A 15,755-nucleotide genomic window follows, 5' to 3' on the forward strand; every position below is an offset into this window, starting at 1 on the left:
CCAGAAGTGGATTTCTGCACCATCTATCATAGTTTATTCATTTTCTGTAAACCTAGGTTACTAGTTTGTTATTTAAACAACTTTTAGAGGTCTATTTTGCACCTCATGACATTTTTAGATCTGAACTTTGTACTCTTTGACGGCATGAGTCTCTAAACTCCATTGTTGGGGGTGAGGAGCTCTGCTGTGTTTCGATGAATTAATGCAACTATTTCTGTTTTCTATTCAAACATGCTTGTTTCTATCTAAAATGTTTATTCGCACTTCAATACGATGGATGTGATGATTCATGACACTCATCATCATCCTCAACCTATGAACGCGTGCCTGACAACCACCTCCATTCTACCTTCGATTGAATGAATATCTCTTGGATTCCTTAATTAGAATCTTCATGGTATAAGCTAGAATCCATTGGCAGCATTCTTGAGAATCCGGAAAGTCTAAACCTTGTCTGTGGTATTCTGAGTAGGATTCAGGGATTGAATGACCGTGACGAGCTTCAAACTCACAAGGGCTGGGCGTAGTGACAGACGCAAAAGGATCAATGGATCCTATTCCAGCATGAGTGGGAACCGACAGATGATTAGCCGTGCGGTGACAGCGCACCTGGACCTTTTTCACTGAGAGGACGGATGGTAGCCATTGACAACGGTGATCCACCAACACACAGCTTGCCATAGGAGGAACCTTGCGTGCGTGAAGAAGAAGACAAGGAGAAATCAGAGATTCAGAAGACAAAGCATCTCCAAAACTCCAACATATTCTCCATTACTGCAGAACAAGTATTTAATCCATGCTCTTTTATTCTTCGCAATTCATACTGATAATTATAATTGATTTCCTGACTAAGATTTACAAGATAAGCATAGATTGCTTCAAACCAACAATCTCCGTGGGATCGACCTTCACTCACGTAAGGTATTACTTGGACGACCCAGTGCACTTGCTGGTTAGTGGTACAAGTTGTGAAAAGTGTGATTCACAATTCGTGCACCAAGTTTTTGGCGCCGTTGCCGGGGATTGTTCAAGTTTGGACAACTAACGGTTTATTTTGTTGCTTAGATTAGGAAAAATTTTTCTTTTTGGTTTAGAGTCTTGTATTATTGTTTTTGGTTGAAATTTTCTTTTTAATCCTTATTTTCTCTTTTTAAATTTTTTGAAAAATTTTTATAAACTAATAATTGAGTTTTTTTGTTTGAGTTTAGTTTCATATTTTAAGTTTGGTGTCAATTGCATGTTTTTATTTTCTTTTAAATTTTTGAAATTGTGTTCATTGTTCTTTCTTAATCTTCAAGTTGTTCTTGTTTATTTTCCTTGTTTGATCTTTAGTTTTTCTTGTTTTTCTTGTGCATTTTTGAATTATTAGTATTTTAAAAAAAAAACTTTTTATTAAATACCTTGTTAAAACACTTTAAATTTATAGCTCAATTGGCTAGAGCGTGATGCTTATGTTCTTGGTAATTGGCTATCTTCTTTTTTAAAAACTTTTTCAAAATTAATTTTTCTTTGAATAAATCTTGTGCCAAACTTTAAGTTTAGTGTTTTCTTGTTGATTTTTCTTTAGTTTTCGAAAATTTTCTTTTGGTTTTCTAAAAATTTTAAGTTTGGTGTTCTATCTTCTTGTTCTTGTTGTTCTTGTGAGTCTTCAAAGTGTTCTTGAGTCTTCCTTGTATTTTTATCTTAAAATTTTTAAGTTTGGTGTTTCTTGGTGTTTCCCTCCAAAATTTTCAAAAATAAGGAGTATTAGATCTAAAAATTTTAAGTTTTGTGTCTTTTTATTGTTTTTCTCTTTCCTCATTGAATTCAAAAATATCTTTTTCCTTTATTTTAATTGATTTTTCGAATTTTTCTTTTAAAAATTCAGATTTTATTTTAAAATTTTTTATTTTATCTTATCTTAGTTTTAAAATTTCAAAATTCAAATCTTTATCAAAAATCATATCCAAAATTTTTCAAATCTTCTTAATTAAGTAATTATTTTAGTCTTAAATTTTTTGTTCTTAATTTTCAAATTCTATATTTAATTTTAAACTATTTATTCGTTCCTTTTTTACAAAAAAAAATAAAAAATTAAAATATATTCTATTTGCTATTCATATCAATTCCCTTTTCTCCATCATGGATCTAAGTAGAATTGAAAAGTCCAGAAGGACTCTGGGGTCATATGCCAACCCCACTACTGCTTCATATGGGAGTAGTATCTGTATACCCTCCATTCGAGTCAGTAGCTTTGAGTTGAATCCTCAGCTCATTATCATGGTGCAGCAAAGTTGCCAGTATTCCGGTCTTCCTCAGGAAGAACCTACAGAGTTTCTAGCACAGTTTTTACAGATTGCTGACACAGTACATGATAAGGAAGTAGATCAGGATGTCTACAGATTATTACTATTTCCATTTGCTGTAAAAGACTAAGCTAAGAGGTGGTTAAACAACCAACCTAAAGCTAGCATAAGGACATGGAAACAGCTGTCAGAAAAATTTCTGAATCAATACTTCCCTCCAAAACGGATGACACAGCTAAGGCTGGACATCCAAGGCTTTAAACAAGGAGATAATGAATCTCTTTATGATGCCTGGGAGAGATACAGAGAGATGCTAAGAAAATGCCCCTCTGAAATATTTTCAGAATGGGTGCAGTTAGACATCTTCTATTATGGGCTTACAGAAAAAGCTCAAATTTCTCTAGATCACTCAGCTGGTGGATCTATACACATGAGAAAGACAATTGAAGTGGCTCAAGAGCTTATTGATACAGTTGCCAGAAATCAGCATCTGTACCTAAATAGTGAATCTTCCATGAAAGAAGAGGCTAAAACAGTAACTGCTGACTCAGTCCTGCAGAACAAATTACTGAATTCAATCAGCAATTAGAGTTTCTAACAAAACAGCTGGCCGAATTGAAGGAGATACTACAAGACACAATAATGGCTAATATAAATATGGAGGTACAGTTGAAGCAAACAGAAAAACAGTTATCAAAACAAATAACAGAAGAGTGCCAAGCAGTTCAATTAAGAAGTGGAAAAACATTAAATACCTCACTTCAAGGCAGCAGGAAGCCAAGAAAAGAACAAACTGCTACCCAAAATCCCTCTGAGGACAGTAAGAGCCCAGAGAGGAATAACTCTGGTGTTCAAACGCCAGAAACAGGCAAGGATTTGGCATCAAACGCCTAATGGAAGCTCAGTTCTGGCGTTCAAACGCCAGGAACAAGTAAGGAGTTGGCGTCCAATGCCACTCCAGCTTCTAACCCTGGCATTCAAATGCCAGTGAGGGATCAGACACACACAAGTGCTGATAACAACCCCTCTAAAAAGGCTTCTCCAACCACCTCTGTAGAAAATAAACCTGCAGCAACAAAGGTTGAGGAATATAAAGCCAAGATACCTTATCCTCAAAAACTCCGCCAAGAGGAGCAGGATAAGCAATTTGCTCGCTTTGCAGATTATCTCAGGACTCTTGAAATAAAGATTCCATTTGTAGAGGAACTTGAGCAAATACCTTCTTATGCCAAGTTCATGAAGGAGATCTTGAGTCATAAGAAGGATTAGAGAGGAACTGAAAGAGTTCTCTTCACTGAAGAATGCAGTGCAGTCATTCTTAAAAGCTTTCCAGAAAAGCTTAAAGATCCCGGGAGCTTTCTGATACCATGCATATTAGAGGGTAATTGCATCAAGACAGCTTTATGTGATCTTGAGGCAAGCATCAACTTAATACCTGCATCCACTATCAGAAAGATTGGTTTAACTGAAGAAGTTAAACCAACCCAGATATGTCTCCTACTTGCTGATGGCTCCATTAAATACCTATCAGGCGTGATTGAGGACATGATTGTCAGGGTTGGGCCATTCACCTTTCCCACTGACTTTGTAGTGCTGGAAATGGAGGAGCACAAGAGTGCTACTCTCATTCTAGGAAGACCTTTCCTAGCAACTGGACGAACTCTCATTGATGTCCAAAAGGGGGAAGTAACTCTGAGAGTCAATGAGGATGAGTTTAAGTTGAATGCTTGACAAACCCCATTTGTAGGGTTTATCTTGTATTGATTTTTGGAGATTTTATCAACTTTTACCCACATTTATTCAAGAAATAGCATGGTTTTGTATATTCTCCTTTGATTGTGCTTAAGTGTAAAAACATACTTTTTAAGCCTTATTTTGGTGAATTCTAGTTTCTGTTTGATTTCATAAGATGCCTTGATGTGTTTGCTAGTAATTCCAGGGTTGAAATAGGCTAGGCATGGATCAAAGGAAGCAAGGAAGGAAGCATACAAGTGGAGAGAAGCATAAAAAGTCAAAGAAGCAAAGTCAGTCATGCACGCGCACGCGCACAAGGCGCTCGCGCGCACATCGCAGAATCGACCAGGGACGCGCACGCGTACCATGCGCGCACACGCCGATGATGGCACATGACCTCATTAATGCAACACGTGCCTGGCGATTTGAGAGGTTTTCTGAACCCATTTTGGCGCCAAATTGCTAAGGGAAAGGAATAAAAGGATGAAGGATTAAGGAGAAGGCATAATTGATCACTTTAGGTGTTAGTTACCAATTAGTTTAGTTTAGCTTTGTAGTTAGTTTCTAGAGAGAGAAGCTCTCTCTTCTCTCTAGGATTAGGATTAGATTAGTTCTTAGATCTAGATCTATTTCTTCTTATTCTCCCTTCTAATTTTCGTTCCTCTCCTCTATTGCACTTGTAGGATTCTTCTTCTAATGTAATTCCTTTGTTTGTAGTTTGTGAATTCTCTTTTGTAGATCTACATTTCTCCTTCAATGCAATTGGTAAGTTCTTTGTTGTTTCATGATTGATTTAGTTTTCTATTGTGGACCTCTTGCCTTTGTAGTTAGATCTCTCTTTAATTCTTACAAATTTAGGTGTTTACTTGTATTGCACTCTATGTGTTTGTTGAAATGTCTCTTATAGCTATTAGTTAGATTTTGTTCCTCTTGGCCTAGGTAGAGTAATTAGTGACACTTGAGTTATCTAATTCCTTTGTTGATTGATAATTGGAGAGATTGCTAATTGGTTTGGAGTGCACTAAAGCTAGTCTTTCCTTGGGAGTTGGCTAGGACTTGTGGCTCAAGTCAATTCATCCACTTGACTTTCCTTTCTTTAGTAAGGGTTAACTAAGTGGTAGCAATGAACAATTCTCATCACAATTGAGAAGGATAACTAGGATAGGACTTCTAGTTCTCATATCTTGCCAAGAGCTTTGTTAGTTGTTAGTTTATTTTCTTTGCCATTTATATTTCTTGTCCAAAAGCTTAAAAACCCCAAATATAATTCACAACCAATAACAAGACACTTCATTACAATTCCTAGGGAGAACGACCCGAGGTCCAATACTTCGGTTTATTAATTTTAGGGGTTTGTTACTTGTGACAAACAATCTTTTGTATGAAAGGATTATTGTTGGTTTAGAAACTATACTTGCAACGAGAATTCATTTGTAAAATTCTAAACCATCAAAAATCCAATCGTCAAAATGGCGCCGTTGCTGGGGATTGCAATGGTGTTATGTTATTGGTTATTGTACATATGTGAATAGTGTGAATATCTTGCTTTTTGCTTTATTTGCTAGTTGTAGAATTTTATTTCTCTTATTTTCCATTATCTTTTGATTTTTGTTTTCTCTTTCCATTATGAATTCTCATTTTGACTATGAGTGTGATTACAACTATGTTGTAGGTGATGAGGACTATAATGGAGATGTGTATCAAGGATGGGACAATCAAAGGTGGGAAGAGCCATATGCTTATGATCAATCATCATGGCAACAACCCCCACCAATGCACTATGAGGAAGAGCCATTCTTTGATGCATATCAATCAAATGGCTATGGTGGATCTCCTTGTGATTTCCAAGAACCACCACCATATGCCTATGAGTCATATCCTCAACATGACCCTCAACCACACTCACAAGCCTATTTTCAACAAACACCTCCATATGACCATGATCCTTACCCACCATACCAACCTCCTTTTGAACCATATGAGCCATACATGGAACCACAATTCCAAGATTACTACTCCCAAGAACCACTTCAATACACACCACCACCTCACCAAGAAGAACCACCTTCCTATAATGAACCCTTTCTCCAAGACAATGAACCTTCTTATCCACTCCAACCTCTAATGGATGGAACCCTTGGTGTTCTTCTTCAAGGACATGAGGAGATGACAAGGGATGTGCAACAATTCATGACCGCCTTGGATGCGGTGGTAAACCGGTTAGCATCCCAACTTTTGGACACTCAAGGAACTCCCATGGCTACATGTGGAGAATCTAAAGAGGAACATAGCATGAAGGAGAGATTGAAAACTCCGGTGGAAAAGGAGGAATGCCACTTTGTATTAGAACAATTGGAGGAGCCTATGATCATTAAAGAAGAGGAAGAAGTGGTTGAAGACCTAGGAGATGCGGAACCTCCATGGGAAGCTAAAATCATAGAAAATCCATCCAAGAAGATTGAATTTGATGTCGAGGAGGAAAGTGCACAACCTCCAAAACAATTTTTGAATGAAGACTTGGAAAGAATGAAGCAAGAATTGAGTTCCCTTGGTGATGAAGATCATGCATCCAACCATCTTGGTGGTGAATCCTTTGAATTTGAAGAACCTTCTCCCAATGAGATAGAAAGCAATGTGGAGGTAGATTTCTCTCAACCTCCCATTTATGATTTGAGTGATGAGGAAGAGTTAGATGAAATTGATGAACAAAGGATTGGAAGTGAAGAAGCTTATGAAGAGGTGGAGATTAATAAGGAAGAACACAAGGGAGTAAAGCTTGCTAGCACGTTGGAGATACCTCTCCCCAAGCCACCACCATCCATTCTTTCATTCAAGTGGGTAAATTCCTTATACTCAAGCTTTATTATTCCCCTTGAATATGGTTTGCTTGAGACGGATGGTCAACTTAGACATATTTGTGGCTTTAAAAGCAAAAAGAAAATGGCTAGTGGTTGGAAACATTATTCTAGGCTCATTATGGTTGCATGTTCAAAGCTTAATTGCACGGTTTGGTATAGAGCTAGATTGTTTGGGTCTAATAGAATGTTTGGTCACTTTATTGAGAATTCTAAGGTCATGCCACCCAAATGGAATAATGATAATCAACTTGAAGATGGGTGTGGAAATAAGATATGGGATCCGGGAATATATGAGGATCAATTTTGGGAGCCCATGGTTTGTGAAGAACTCCATCAAGGCTTGAAGATATTAAAATTGAAGAATGGAGCTTATTGGAGATTCAAGCATTGGTGGATGTTCAAGGATAGCTTCAAGCACAAGCCACCTTGAGAGGAGCTCCCCATAAGTCCAACTTAAGGACAATAAACAAAAGTGCTAGGTGGGAGACAACCCACCATGGTAAAATCCTTTCATTTTCTCTTTTGTATATATTGGTAGAATTAGTATAATTTCATATTTTGTTTAGTTAGTTAAGTATGTTTGGTAGTTTAAGTATGTTAAATAAGGTTTTATGGTGTTTTGGTAGCTGTTTGGAGGTTTGGAATGCTTGGATTGGTGCAAAAACATAGAAAAATTTTTTTTGAAAAACAGAGCACCATCCACGCGTACGCGTACATGGCGCGTACGCGCACTTACAGCATTTTCGACCATCCACGCGCGCGCGCCATGCGTGCGTACGCGTGGATTGAGAAGTTCCAACCTCCATACATTTTCCAGAGAGTTGTGCCTGCGTCGCGCCAACGTTATGCCTCTGGCACAAACCTATTTGCGCGCTCGCGCACATGACGCGTACGCGTCACTCTCGAAATAAGCCATCCGCGCGCGCGCGGCATGCGCGCGTACGCGCGGATTTCCTTCCTTCACCACATTTCTTTTCTTCTCCTCTTTTTATTTCTTTCCTTCTCCTTTCTCCTACTCCTCATCCAACACTTCCAAACACCATTGATAACCATTTATTTTAGTTAACAAATTAGTTAGTTAGTTAGTTGATTAGTTAGTTTTAGTTTAGTTTTCATTTTATTTTCTCTCTTTTCATCATAAGTGTTGGAGTATTGACTTTGTTTACTATACATTGCTATATCCCTTATTGCCTAAATGCTATTTTAGCATGAATGTTTTTAGATAATCTTTGTTGGATTCTATGATTGAGGTTATATTTTGTTACTTGGTTTTGAGTTCTTCATGCTTACCTTTTGAAAAATACCAAGTGATGAGAATTGTCTTCGAGCTTATAACTCTTTTGAATTGCATGTTGTAGCTAGCCACCATGTGATTTGGATCCTTTTCCCTCGATTAGGCAACCTCTTGATGGATGATGTTGTGCATTTACCTTAATGCATCGTGTTCATGATTATATCCATCCATATGTTTGACTTGAATGCTTTCATGCTTCTCTAATGCTTGTCTTACCTTACAAGCTTACTTAAAGCATCTCGAGCACACTAGGATAAGTGAAGTGCATGCTTCTTTTGTGACATAGCTTTTATGCTAATGTGTATTCTAAACCGCGCAATTTAGAACTCACACACCTAATATTTCTTAATGTCACACTAATTCACTCACCTCATTCTAGTGATTTACCTCATTCCAACAATGTATGCTTCCTTGCTTTTATATCTTCTCATCTTATGGTGTTATATTTTTGTTTTTCATAACGAATGCACCACAAGCAACCATGGAAGCGGAAGAAAGAACACATAGCAATCCGGAGAGTCGCCGTACCCCCTTGCTCATCTTTGAGTGCACCGAGGACGGTGCAAACTTTTAAGTGTGGGGAGGTCGTCCGACCGGTCGGCGATTCTGGGTGACAAATTTCTAATCCCAACACTTTTGCATTTCATTTTAGGATTTTAGGATTTTTACTTGCATTTTCTTATTTTTGCATATGCTTACACAATAAGCTTAGTCAAAATAATGAGATTTTTTTCAAGATTTCTATCTATAGGGCATGTCAATTGATTTGAGTGAAAACTTTTCATAGAACTTGCTTGAATTATATGTATTATGGATCATGTTTTGAGCTAAGAACACAAGCTTGTGAGACTTGAGCCTAATGATGTGGTTACATCTTATAACCACTTATTTTTACTTCTTGTGTGCATTATTCTCTTTCTATGATTGTAATCTTTGATTTGTTTGATTCTTTATGTCCATTATTTTGTGTATTCATGCATTTATGTGATTGAGGCCATCATTTCATTTAGCTCACTTACCCAAATAGCCTACCTTTTATCTTCCATTGTTAGCCAAATTTGAGCCTACGATTAACCCACTTGTTCTTAATTTAGCACATTACAAGCCATAAAGCAAAAAACAATAAATGTCCTTATTTGGATCTTTGATTAGCTTAGGCTAGAGTGTGTGTATCATTCAAGTGTGGGAACCTTGGGACATTGGGTGAATAAAAGGGTAGTTTTGTATTATTATTGTAAATATTGGGAATTGGGTACATGCTCATGTATTGATTAAATGTATAGACCTTATGCATTGGTACTCTTGAATATAGTTTGAAAGAAAGAAAAAATGAGAAAAAAAATGAAAAGTATAGAAAAAAAAATGGAAAAAAAAAAGAAAACGAAAAAGAAAGAAAACGAAAAAGAAAGAAATAAAAAGGGGACAAAATGCCCCAAGGTGAAGCTCAATAAGATCAATGCATATGAGTTGTGAAATGAAAAGAAAATGCATGAGTATGTGAAAAAGATGAAAAATGGGTAGCTAGATTAGAACTTAATTGTATAGGATGTCATAGGTTAAGTGGGAAGTTTAAGCTTATCAAAGATTCAAATTTCAAGCTCACTTGACCAAATATGCATCCTACCTTGACCCTAGCCCCATTACAACCAATGAAAAGACCTCATGATACTTGTATGCATGCATGAAATAAATGTTGATTGTTAGAAGAAAAACAAATCTTGGAAAGCATGAAATAGAGGAGAATTGAGTGAATCAACCCTAAACACTTGAGTGAATAGAGTGCAAACACTACCGGTGAGGGTTTGATGCACAATTACATGTTTTTCACCTATGATCATAATTTTCATGCAAGTTTGTAAAAATATTTAATAACTCAATTCAATTGTGGATTAGACTTGCTAGTCCTTAGCCCTTGTGCATATATGTTTCTTGGGAATTGATTTATTTTGACCAAGCACTTGCATTCATTTAGATAGTTGCATATAGGTAGATTGCATTTAGTTAGTTTCCATTGAATAAATGCCATACCCTTACTTCATTCTTGGTTTAAGCATGAGGACATGCTTGGTTTAAGTGTGGGGAGGTTGACAAACCCCATTTGTAGGGTTTATCTTGTATTGATTTTTGGAGATTTTATCAACTTTTACCCACATTTATTCAAGAAATAGCATGGTTTTGTATATTCTCCTTTGATTGTGCTTAAGTGTAAAAACATACTTTTTAAGCCTTATTTTGGTGAATTCTAGTTTCTGTTTGATTTCATAAGATGCCTTGATGTGTTTGCTAGTAATTCCATGGTTGAAATAGGCTAGGCATGGATCAAAGGAAGCAAGGAAGGAAGCATACAAGTGGAGAGAAGCATAAAAAGTCAAAGAAGCAAAGTCAGTCATGCACGCGCACGCGCACAAGGCGCTCGCGCGCACATCGCAGAATCGAACAGGGACGCGCACGCGTACCATGCGCGCACGCGCCGATGATGGCACATGACCTCATTAATGCAACACGTGCCTGGCGATTTGAGAGGTTTTCTGAACCCATTTTGGCGCCAAATTGCTAAGGGAAAGGAATAAAAGGATGAAGGATTAAGGAGAAGGCATAATTGATCACTTTAGGTGTTAGTTACCAATTAGTTTAGTTTAGCTTTGTAGTTAGTTTCTAGAGAGAGAAGCTCTCTCTTCTCTCTAGGATTAGGATTAGATTAGTTCTTAGATCTAGATCTATTTCTTCTTATTCTCCCTTCTAATTTTCGTTCCTCTCCTCTATTGCACTTGTAGGATTCTTCTTCTAATGTAATTCCTTTGTTTGTAGTTTGTGAATTCTCTTTTGTAGATCTACATTTCTCCTTCAATGCAATTGGTAAGTTCTTTGTTGTTTCATGATTGATTTAGTTTTCTATTGTGGACCTCTTGCCTTTGTAGTTAGATCTCTCTTTAATTCTTGCAAATTTATGTGTTTACTTGTATTTCACTCTATGTGTTTGTTGAAATGTCTCTTATAGCTATTAGTTAGATTTTGTTCCTCTTGGCCTAGGTAGAGTAATTAGTGACACTTGAGTTATCTAATTCCTTTGTTGATTGATAATTGGAGAGATTGCTAATTGGTTTGGAGTGCACTAAAGCTAGTCTTTCCTTGGGAGTTGGCTAGGACTTGTGGCTCAAGTCAATTCATCCACTTGACTTTCCTTTCTTTAGTAAGGGTTAACTAAGTGGTAGCAATGAACAATTCTCATCACAATTGAGAAGGATAACTAGGATAGGACTTCTAGTTCTCATATCTTGCCAAGAGCTTTGTTAGTTGTTAGTTTATTTTCTTTGCCATTTATATTTCTTGTCCAAAAGCTTAAAAACCCCAAATATAATTCACAACCAATAACAAGACACTTCATTACAATTCCTAGGGAGAACGACCCGAGGTCCAATACTTCGGTTTATTAATTTTAGGGGTTTGTTACTTGTGACAAACAATCTTTTGTATGAAAGGATTATTGTTGGTTTAGAAACTATACTTGCAACGAGAATTCATTTGTGAAATTCTAAGCCATCAAAAATCTAATCGTCAAAATGGCGCCGTTGCCGGGGATTGCAATGGTGTTATGTTATTGGTTATTGTACATATGTGAATAGTGTGAATATCTTGCTTTTTGCTTTATTTGCTAGTTGTAGAATTTTATTTCTCTTATTTTCCATTATCTTTTGATTTTTGTTTTCTCTTTCCATTATGAATTCTCATTTTGACTATGAGTGTGATTACAACTATGTTGTAGGTGATAAGGACTATAATGGAGATGTGTATCAAGGATGGGACAATCAAAGGTGGGAAGAGCCATATGCTTATGATCAATCATCATGGCAACAACCCCCACCAATGCACTATGAGGAAGAGCCATTCTTTGATGCATATCAATCAAATGGCTATGGTGGATCTCCTTGTGATTTCCAAGAACCACCACCATATGCCTATGAGTCATATCCTCAACATGACCCTCAACCACACTCACAAGCCTATTTTCAACAAACACCTCCATATGACCATGATCCTTACCCACCATACCAACCTCCTTTTGAACCATATGAGCCATACATGGAACCACAATTCCAAGATTACTACTCCCAAGAACCACTTCAATACACACCACCACCTCACCAAGAAGAACCACCTTCCTATAATGAACCCTTTCTCCAAGACAATGAACCTTCTTATCCACTCCAACCTCTAATGGATGGAACCCTTGGTGTTCTTCTTCAAGGACATGAGGAGATGACAAGGGACGTGCAACAATTCATGACCGCCTTGAATGCGGTGGTAAACCGGTTAGCATCCCAACTTTTGGACACTCAAGGAACTCCCATGGCTACATGTGGAGAATCTAAAGAGGAACATAGCATGAAGGAGAGATTGAAAACTCCGGTGGAAAAGGAGGAATGCCACTTTGTATTAGAACAATTGGAGGAGCCTATGATCATTAAAGAAGAGGAAGAAGTGGTTGAAGACCTAGGAGATGCGGAACCTCCATGGGAAGCTAAAATCATAGAAAATCCATCCAAGAAGATTGAATTTGATGTCGAGGAGGAAAGTGCACAACCTCCAAAACAATTTTTGAATGAAGACTTGGAAAGAATGAAGCAAGAATTGAGTTCCCTTGGTGATGAAGATCATGCATCCAACCATCTTGGTGGTGAATCCTTTGAATTTGAAGAACCTTCTCCCAATGAGATAGAAAGCAATGTGGAGGTAGATTTCTCTCAACCTCCCATTTATGATTTGAGTGATGAGGAAGAGTTAGATGAAATTGATGAACAAAGGATTGGAAGTGAAGAAGCTTATGAAGAGGTGGAGATTAATAAGGAAGAACACAAGGGAGTAAAGCTTGCTAGCACGTTGGAGATACCTCTCCCCAAGCCACCACCATCCATTCTTTCATTCAAGTGGGTAAATTCCTTATACTCAAGCTTTATTATTCCCCTTGAATATGGTTTGCTTGAGACGGATGGTCAACTTAGACATATTTGTGGCTTTAAAAGCAAAAAGGAAATGGCTAGTGGTTGGAAACATTATTCTAGGCTCATTATGGTTGCATGTTCAAAGCTTAATTGCACGGTTTGGTATAGAGCTAGATTGTTTGGGTCTAAGAGAATGTTTGGTCACTTTATTGAGAATTCTAAGGTCATGCCACCCAAATGGAATAATGATAATCAACTTGAAGATGGGTGTGGAAATAAGATATGGGATCCGGGAATATATGAGGATCAATTTTGGGAGCCCATGGTTTGTGAAGAACTCCATCAAGGCTTGAAGATATTAAAATTGAAGAATGGAGCTTATTGGAGATTCAAGCATTGGTGGATGTTCAAGGATAGCTTCAAGCACAAGCCACCTTGAGAGGAGCTCCCCATAAGTCCAACTTAAGGACAATAAACAAAAGTGCTAGGTGGGAGACAACCCACCATGGTAATATCCTTTCATTTTCTCTTTTGTATATATTGGTAGAATTAGTATAATTTCATATTTTGTTTAGTTAGTTAAGTATGTTTGGTAGTTTAAGTATGTTAAATAAGGTTTTATTGTGTTTTGGTAGCTGTTTGGAGGTTTGGAATGCTTGGATTGGTGCAAAAACATAGAAAAAAATTTTTTGAAAAACAGAGCACCATCCACGCGTACGCGTACATGGCGCGTACGCGCACTTACAGCATTTTCGACCATCCACGCGCGCGCGCCATGCGTGCGTACGCGTGGATTGAGAAGTTCCAACCTCCATACATTTTCCAGAGAGTTGTGCCTGCGTCGCGCCAACGTTATGCCTCTGGCACAAACCTATTTGCGCGCTCGCGCACATGACGCGTACGCGTCACTCTCGAAATAAGCCATCCGCGCGCGCGCGGCATGCGCGCGTACGCGCGGATTTCCTTCCTTCACCACATTTCTTTTCTTCTCCTCTTTTTATTTCTTTCCTTCTCCTTTCTCCTACTCCTCATCCAACACTTCCAAACACCATTGATAACCATTTATTTTAGTTAACAAATTAGTTAGTTAGTTAGTTGATTAGTTAGTTTTAGTTTAGTTTTCATTTTATTTTCTCTCTTTTCATCATAAGTGTTGGAGTATTGACTTTGTTTACTATACATTGCTATATCCCTTATTGCCTAAATGCTATTTTAGCATGAATGTTTTTAGATAATCTTTGTTGGATTCTATGATTGAGGTTATATTTTGTTACTTGGTTTTGAGTTCTTCATGCTTACCTTTTGAAAAATACCAAGTGATGAGAATTGTCTTCGAGCTTATAACTCTTTTGAATTGCATGTTGTAGCTAGCCACCATGTGATTTGGATCCTTTTCCCTCGATTAGGCAACCTCTTGATGGATGATGTTGTGCATTTACCTTAATGCATCGTGTTCATGATTATATCCATCCATATGTTTGACTTGAATGCTTTCATGCTTCTCTAATGCTTGTCTTACCTTACAAGCTTACTTAAAGCATCTCGAGCACACTAGGATAAGTGAAGTGCATGCTTCTTTTGTGACATAGCTTTTATGCTAATGTGTATTCTAAACCGCGCAATTTAGAACTCACACACCTAATATTTCTTAATGTCACACTAATTCACTCACCTCATTCTAGTGATTTACCTCATTCCAACAATGTATGCTTCCTTGCTTTTATATCTTCTCATCTTATGGTGTTATATTTTTGTTTTTCATAACGAATGCACCACAAGCAACCATGGAAGCGGAAGAAAGAACACATAGCAATCCGGAGAGTCGCCGTACCCCCTTGCTCATCTTTGAGTGCACCGAGGACGGTGCAAACTTTTAAGTGTGGGGAGGTCGTCCGACCGGTCGGCGATTCTGGGTGACAAATTTCTAATCCCAACACTTTTGCATTTCATTTTAGGATTTTAGGATTTTTACTTGCATTTTCTTATTTTTGCATATGCATACACAATAAGCTTAGTCAAAATAATGAGATTTTTTTCAAGATTTCTATCTATAGGGCATGTCAATTGATTTGAGTGAAAACTTTTCATAGAACTTGCTTGAATTATATGTATTATGGATCATGTTTTGAGCTAAGAACACAAGCTTGTGAGACTTGAGCCTAATGATGTGGTTACATCTTATAACCACTTATTTTTCCTTCTTGTGTGCATTATTCTCTTTCTATGATTGTAATCTTTGATTTGTTTGATTCTTTATGTCCATTATTTTGTGTATTCATGCATTTATGTGATTGAGGCCATCATTTCATTTAGCTCACTTACCCAAATAGCCTACCTTTTATCTTCCATTGTTAGCCAAATTTGAGCCTACGATTAACCCACTTGTTCTTAATTTAGCACATTACAAGCCATAAAGCGAAAAACAATAAATGTCCTTATTTGGATCTTTGATTAGCTTAGGCTAGAGTGTGTGTATCATTCAAGTGTGGGAACCTTGGGACATTGGGTGAATAAAAAGGTAGTTTTGTATTATTATTGTAAATATTGGGAATTGGGTACATGCTCATGTATTGATTAAATGTATAGACCTTATGCATTGGTACTCTTGAATATAGTTTGAAAGAAAGAAAAAATGAGAAAAAAA

Source organism: Arachis hypogaea, chromosome 13 (genome assembly GCF_003086295.3).
Source record: "Arachis hypogaea cultivar Tifrunner chromosome 13, arahy.Tifrunner.gnm2.J5K5, whole genome shotgun sequence".
Taxonomy (NCBI): domain Eukaryota; kingdom Viridiplantae; phylum Streptophyta; class Magnoliopsida; order Fabales; family Fabaceae; genus Arachis; species Arachis hypogaea.